At 46.6% G+C, this 4,890-nt stretch overlaps 1 non-coding gene across 1 annotated transcript; it reads right to left on the reverse strand.

The window, feature by feature from the left end:
• On the reverse strand, nucleotides 1-74 carry trnat-agu (transfer RNA threonine (anticodon AGU)). The gene has a single exon. It is a non-coding gene; the product is annotated as a tRNA-Thr (tRNA).
• Between the last annotated feature and the right edge of the window lie 4,816 nt (nucleotides 75-4,890).

Here is a 4,890-nt window from a genome sequence, read left to right on the forward strand (position 1 = left end):
AGGCTCTGGTGGGAATTGAACCCAGGATCTCCTGTTTACTAGACAGGTGCTTTAACCAACTAAGCTACAGAGCCAGATCATAAATGGGTATACAATTGAAATCAGAGGAAGGCCTTGTAGATGGTGGGCAGGCTTTGGCAAGTCAAGAGCTGAGTTCGTCACGGCAGAGTTCCCAGCCTCTGACTCGCTCTTGTAGTTGTAGCTGTGGTTGTAATTGTAATAGGCAACCGTCCGTCTCGGAAGACGATGGGCTACACTCGCTGTGTACGTCACTTCTGTATTAAACATCGTTTGTTGTGGCTGTAGAGGACGACTCGTGAGTGACGATCCCTTCCGCAGCTGGTACAGATGAATATCATTGGCCCGAGGTCGACTGATAATTTTTCCTTCCTCTGAGCTCTCTTTCCCACCATCTGGTCATTTCTTTTGTCCTCTGCTTTTCCCATGGTCTTCCTGAATGCCTTTCTCCAGGAATTCCAGTCAGCAGGAAGGACTTCCCATGCATCGACTCCAATCCCAGTCTGCTTGAGATCTCGCTTTGCAGATGTCCTTGTATCACAGACGTGGGTGACCTGTTGGTCTCGTGCTGATAGCAAGCTCACCAAAGAGTATATATTGCCTCTCCCTATTCCTTTACATCACCTCACACTTGTCACTATTAAATTCCATCTGCCACCTGTCTGCCCATTCTGCTAGCCTATCACTGTCCTGTTGCAGGCAGTTCATATCATCCTCACTGTTTGCCACTCCTCCAAGTTTGGTGTCATCGGCATATTTTGAGATTCTACTCTGTATTCCAAGATCCAAGTCACTTACCTTTAGCAAAAAAAGCAGTGGTTCTCGCACTGACCCTTGGGGAACACCACTGTCGACTATCCTCCGGTCTGACCAAGAACCATTTAATATGACTCGCTGTTTTCAGTCTTTAAAACAATTTACTATCCAAATGGACACTGACCCTCCTAATCCATGAACCTCAATTTTGTTAACCACCCTTTTATGTGGTACTTTATAAAATGCTTTCGTAACATCCATATAAACAACATCCACTGCATTCCCTTCATCAGCATTCTCAGATAGTTTATCAACAAATACAGTTAGATTCGTCAAGCATGAACTCCCATTTATAAATCCATGCCCACTCTCCTGAATTAACTCAAACCTCTCCAAAGGACTTGATTTTTTTCCCTGACCTGTTGGTCTCATGCTGATAGCAAGCTCACCATAGAGCATGTATTTGGCAATGTGACCGTCATCCATTTGGCCCAGTCAACAGAGTCACCGCTGACTCAAGAGGGCAAACATGCTGCGGATCCCTGCACACTGGTGTACTTCCGCATTCGGCACTCTGTCCTGCCAGGAGATGCCCAATATCCATCTGAGACAGCGGAGGTGGAAGCTGTTCAGCTGCTTTTCTTGGCTTGCATAAGTTGTTGATGCTTCTCTACTGTAAAGGAGGGTGCTGAGAATACAAGCCTGTTACACGCGGAGTTTTGTATTTTCGATCAGTTTGCTGTCGGTTCACACTCGTCTTCTCAACTTTGACATGACAGCTGCAACATTGACAATCCTGGTGCTGATTTCAGTATCAAGGGACAGATTGCTGGTGATTGTTGATCCAAGGTATGTGAAGCTGTTGATGGAAGGTGGAGTCTCTACGTCCTGGCCCATAACTTTGATCTTCCTGATGCTGATCGTCAGTCCAAACTCCTTGCAGGCCAGGGAGAACCGATATACAAGCTGCTGTTAATGAACTTCATTATGGGATGTCAGCACAGCGTCATCAGCAAACAGCAACTCACAGACCAAGAACTGACTCATTTTGGTCTTGGTGCGCAGTCTTGCCAAGATGAACAGCTTGTCATCAGCTCTGGTATGCAGGTGGACACCCCCATCTGAGTCACTGAAAATGTACAATTGCAGCATGGAGAAGAGTATGCTAATTGTAAAGGATGTGAGCTGTGAGGAGGTTACAAGGAGGCTTCCAGGGGACTTGGATAGGATAAGTGAATGAAATGACAGATGGAATATAATGTGAATAAGTGTGAAGTTATCCACTTTGGTAGAATAAACAGAAAGACAGAATATTTCTTAAATGGTGAGAGGTTGGGAAGTGTTGATGTCCAAAGGGACCTGGGTGTCCTTGTTCATGAGACACTAAAATCTCGCATGCAGGTGCAGCAATCAATTAGGAAGGCAAATGGTATGTTGGCCTTAACACGAGGGGTCATGAGTACAGGAATAAAGATGTCTTGCTGCAATTGTATCGAGCCTTGGTGAGATCGTGCTGGAGTATTGTGTACAGTTTTGGTTTACTTATCTAAGGAAGGATATACTTGCCACAGAGGGAGTGCAACGGAGGGTCACCAGACTAATCCCTGGGATGGTGGGATTGTCTTCTGAGGAAACTGGGCTTGTATTCCTTAAAGTTTCATTTAAAAGGCCATTTAAAACTGAGATAGGGTGGAATTTCTTCACTCAGAGGGTGGTGAATCTTTGGAATTCTCTACCTCAGGGGTTTGTGAAAGTTCAATCATTGAGCATGTTCAGGACAGAAATTGATAGAAATCTTGATACTCATGACATCAAGGGATATGGGGATAGCGCGGGAAAGTGGTGTTGAGGTAGATGATCAGCAAGGATATAATTGAATGACATATCAGGCTCGACAGGTTAAACTGCCTCCTCCTACGTTCCGAAGAGAGTTTGCACCAGGACACAGCCCTGTTTTACCCCACTGCTGATCGTGAAAGTGTCTGATGTTGCTCCATTGTAACTGACGGAACTGTGCATGTTCTCGTGGAAAGAAGAGATGACGCCCAAGAGTTCAGGAGGGCAGCCTAGTTTCCACAGCAGTTTGAAGAGTCTGCCTCTGCTAACAAGATCGAAGGCCTTGGTGATGTCTATAAAGACAATGTAGAGTGGCCTGTACTGTTCACAGTACTTCTCCTGTAACTGCCGAAGTGAGAAAATCATGTCGACTGTCGATCTACCAGCTCTGAAGCTGCACTGACTCTCAGGGTAGATGTGTGATGTCAGGGTCTGCAATCTGGTCAGAGCAATGTGAGCAAAGACCTTCCCCACAATACTTAGCAAGGAGATGCCTCGGTAATTGCTGCAGTCACTGCGATTCCCCTATATTTTTGTACAAGGTGACAATGTTTGCATCACGCATGTGTAGAGGCGCAGATCTCCCCTTCCAACAGAGACACAGAAGTTCATGGAGATGCTACAGCTGTGCCGCTTTTCCACTTTTGATGATTCCAGGTGGAAGACCATCATTTCCCATCATGCAGATTGTATGCTGTTGCAGAGTTTTAACCAGTATTGATTGGTGCAGTGCCTAGCAGTCTGCAGAGACTTGTTTCTGGCAGCTCTGAGAGCATCTAGAATTTGTTTGCTGGGGACTTGTTTGTAGTTCATGAGGGCTCTCTTCTTAGTTGCAGTAACTGACTCCATTTCAGTCCAATAAGCCTCAAACCAGTCAGCATTCCTCCCATCTCTTTTCCCATACACAGCGAGTGCAGAGTTATAGATGGTGGTGTGCAGATGATTCCACTTTGACACTGCACTGAGGCCTTGGGTGTTTTCTGAAAGAGCCTGATCGAGGATGTTGAGGAACTCCTGGGTCCTTTCTGGATCAGTGGTTCGGCAAGTGTTGATCCGAGAACGACCTTTCTTCTTGGATGGGTGAAGCTTCCTTGGCTGAAGCCTGACATTGCTACACACCAGGGAGTGATCAGTGTCACAGTCAGCGCTGTGATAGCTGCGTGTGATGAGGATACTGCTGAGGGTGTTATGTCTGGTGATGATAAGGTCTAGCTGGTGCCAGTGGCATGATCTCGGACGTCTCCAGGACACCTTGTGGCACAGGTTGACCTGGAAGTAGCTGTTCATCACACAGAATCCATGGTGACAGCATAGCTCCAGCAACCTCTGTTCATTTTTGTTCATCTTGCTAATCCCCTGGTGCTCTATGCTCATTGGCCAAGCTGTAGTCAGTACCCAAGCTTGCGTTGAAATCCCCGAGAAGATACAGTCCCTCAGTGCTGGGAATTCTACTGATGGCCGTGTCAAGTGTCACATAGAATTGATCCTTGACATCTAGGGTGGAGGTGAGTGTCGGGACATAGATGCACATGAGATTAACTAGGCCCGCGCTTGTTGACAAGTGAAGAGTAAGAAGTCTCTCTGAGCCTACTGTGGGGGGTTCACTCATTGCAAGTAGCGTGTTTTTTACTGTGAAACCCACTCCATGCTCACGAGTTGCCTCTTGGGCTTTCCTCTGCCAGAAGAAGGTGTAGTGTTTCTCTTTGAGGGATCCACTTTGAATGAGTCTAGTTTCTTGCAGCACAGCAATGTCCACATTGAGCCTTGTGAGTTCCATGTCGATCACAGCTGTCTTGTGTGTGCTATCAACCTGCAGAAGGTTGTCAGTAAGGCCAGGACACATGGTCCTTACATTCCAGCTTGTGATGCGAAGCACTGGTGTCTTCTTTGTTGAGTTTGTCTTGCCTGGTGCGTAGATTATCAATCCGCCAGTTGAGAGATATCTCTCTCAGCTGCAAGCACCCATTGAAGCAAGTAGGTCGTGGCAGGACAGCACCTAACTGACTGGGGGCTGCACAGCTTGGAGTAGGTGGTAGTTATCCATTGAGACGCGATGATCTCTCCCACTGTCAAAAGTAACCCCTGGTGCTCGTACTCTACACCAATTGAGTGAGAGCTTATAATCAGTAACTGTTTCTTCCCATGTTTTGCTAATGTTTAACCACGAAGCTGGAGTGTCCTCTCCAGGGCACAGGCCTGGGCAAATAGTATGGAGACACTGAGCATCAGGACCCCTTCTCAGCATTGCTAGTATTGTCCAAAGGAAAGGAAAAAAACAGT

This window comes from Heterodontus francisci, chromosome 35 (assembly GCF_036365525.1).
Source record: "Heterodontus francisci isolate sHetFra1 chromosome 35, sHetFra1.hap1, whole genome shotgun sequence".
NCBI classification, from domain to species: Eukaryota; Metazoa; Chordata; class Chondrichthyes; order Heterodontiformes; family Heterodontidae; genus Heterodontus; species Heterodontus francisci.